The sequence below is a fragment of the Mesocricetus auratus genome, unplaced genomic scaffold, assembly GCF_017639785.1.
Source record: "Mesocricetus auratus isolate SY011 unplaced genomic scaffold, BCM_Maur_2.0 Super-Scaffold_100003, whole genome shotgun sequence".
In the NCBI taxonomy this organism is placed as follows: Eukaryota; Metazoa; Chordata; class Mammalia; order Rodentia; family Cricetidae; genus Mesocricetus; species Mesocricetus auratus.
In genome coordinates this window covers 61118745-61121727 of record NW_024429188.1, presented here as the reverse complement: position 1 = coordinate 61121727, position 2983 = coordinate 61118745, and positions in this window count along the sequence as shown.

Sequence of the window (2983 nt, the reverse complement as noted above, 5' to 3'; positions counted from 1 at the left end):
TCATTATTTATCCCTAGTATATGAATGGAATTTGAGAGCCCAATCCACTCAGAGGGATACTCTCTCAGTCTAGATACATGGGGGAGGGTCTAGACATGCTCCAAATGATATGACATACTTTGCTGTTTCCCATGGAAGGCCTCCCCATACCTGGGGTGCAGAAATGGGATGGAATAGGGGGTCAATGTAGGGCAGGGGAGGAGGGAAGGATAGGGAACTGGAATTGACATGTAAAACAAGCTTGTTTCTAATTTAAGTAAAAAAGGAAAAATACTTTGCTACATATTAAACTGTAGCAGTGTTGTCAGTATTGATGGTCACAATATCCTTGAACTGTAATTGTAGGCAGTTTTGAGCTACCCAATGTGGGGACTGAGAATCTGTCTGTCTTAAGGAGTAACTACTCTTTACACAAAAGCCATCTCCCCACCTATACACACCCCATCCTAAATCTTCCACCCCATACAGTTGTCCCATAACTGAATGTGGGAGTTGGAAAAATCTTGGTAGCACTCAAGGTTTTCTGCACGTAAAATGACCACTAATGAACTCAAAAATTAATCTGTAACAAACCTAAGGTGTTTATGGCACTGTTCTTAAATGTTTTTTCCAGAGGGTCCATTGCTATCCAGAACTTGGATCTGGACACATGATATATTGACCTTATGTTTGCATGGTGTTGAACTACACCACACCAAACAATGTCTCAAATGTCTTGGTTCAGATTAAGGGTAGTATGTGTTAGGAAATGCAAAGCGTTTTATCATACATACAAAGTGTTCAGTTTTCATAGAAGCAAAATAGCTTAATTATGGAAAACCAAGGCTTTATAATATTTTCCTGCTGCCATTCCTCATCATTAATGTATCAAATTAAGATATCTTTGTGTTACATTATATTGGCATATAATATGCTTCTACCATTTGTACTACAAATTTCACTAAAGCAATGATATCATAATGGATGATTGTAGAAACCGTTTTAGAGATGAAGCCATATATACTTTGCAAATATCTTCTATGTAAACATGTCTTATGCTTTATTGTATTCCTGGGAGATAAGTTATTTGTTATATGAATACTTTTTTTTCAAAATTGTGCTATGCTTGAATATGGCTAAAGTAAAATAATCTGGAACAGTCTCTGGAAGTTCTGTTCCAGAACTTATTACAATAAAATTATGTCAAGCCAAATTCATTCTTACTCCCCCTCATAATCTTATCCCTGTCTCCTGTGAAGCCTCTCAAACAGGCAGTTTTTAAAAGCCAGAGGGATTGAGGATAATATGTGCTTACACAGAATGAAGTAGAAAACAAAGAGCCTACATAGGTCTGCTGTAGATCCTCAGAGTGTTATGGTTGTAAAACTTGCTGTTCTTGTGGGCCTTATGACAATAGGATTGGGGGTGTCTCTGACTCTTTTGCCTGCTGTTTGGATCCATTTCCTCCTACTGGATGGCCTTTCGAGCCTTGAAATGAGAGTTTGTGCATAGTCTAATTGTGTCAAGTTATGCAATGTTCGGTTGACATCCTTGGGTGACCTGCTCCTTTCTGAAGGCAAAAGTTGGCAGTGGATCTGGGGGAGATGGCAGATCAGATTGAATTAGATAGAACTGAGGGTAAACTGTGATCAGGATGTATTTGATGAGATAAAACAAGAAAAATTTTGATTGATGTTAAATAAAAAATAAAAATGTGAAAATATATAAAATAAGTACATAATGTTTACTTCTAGAAAGTTCTTATTTTAGTTAACATTCCATCAGTATATTTTTTTCTGTTAGTGCTTTGAGTGACTATTTGCACATTTTGTTTCTTAAGCAATTTATATTAGAAAATGAATAGGTTTCCTTTTAAAAAATGATTAATTAGCTTGCTCAGGTGGTGCTAGGTTTCAACTAACGGCTTCCCACATATTGTGCAAATGTTCTATAATCTATCTGAAGGAAAACATCATGTAAAAGTTCTATGGGACACTTCTTAAGCTGTGTAAATATTAATGATTAAACCACAAATAAGCATGATTACACCTTACCTTTACTTGTTTATTTAAGTTACTCTCTGGACTTGGGGAAAATTATTTTCTCAAGTATAGAGCTTTTCAGAAAATGATGCAAGCAGAATTTGGGCATTACAGGTAAAAAAGAACATATTGCACTTAGGAGGCAGAGGCAAGAGGAAACCTGTGAGTTTGAAGCCAGCCTGATCTACAGAGTGAGTTCCAGAACAGGCTCCGAAGCAATACAGAGAAACTCTGTCTCGATAACCTCCCCAAAAAAGAATTTATTTTTTTTCTTTTATTTTCCAGTTTAAATTTAGATAAGAAACAAGGTTGCTTCACAAGTCAGTTCCAGGTCCCTCTCCCATTCCCTCCCCTCTTCCCGTGCCCTCCCCGCAACCCCCCCGTTATCCCCTCATTCCCCCAGGGAGGGTGAGGCCCTCCATGGGGGTGTCCATAGTCTGTCATTTCATATAGGGCAGGGCCTAGACCCTTCCCCAAGAGTTCAGGGTGAGAGTACACCTCACATTGTTGGATGGGAGTCCAAAGTCCATGTGTATACTTGGGATGGGTACTGATCTGCTGCCCAAGGCTCAATAGATTCCCTAGGCCTCTTCACTGACACCCAGATTCAGGGGGTCTTGATCAGTCCCATGCTGGATTCCCAGGCTGATGCCTGGGATTCAAGAGTTAACCTTTGTCTGGTCAGCTGTTTCTGGGGGTTAAACCAGCCCAGTCTTAATCCCTTTGATCATCAGTCCTCCCTCTCTGTTACTGGCTTTCTTGAGTTCAGCTCAGTACTTAACCAAGGGAGTCTGCCTCTTCTTCGATCAGCCACTAAATGAACTTTCTGTTTCCCAGACTCTCTGGCCATAGGATTGTAGGCTGGCACTAAGCTATCTTAGTTTGCTTTATAAAGTCTGTCTCACATTCCTGACTTCCAAAACAATCAGATAATATTTGGTTTTGCTACTAAAAATGTATTT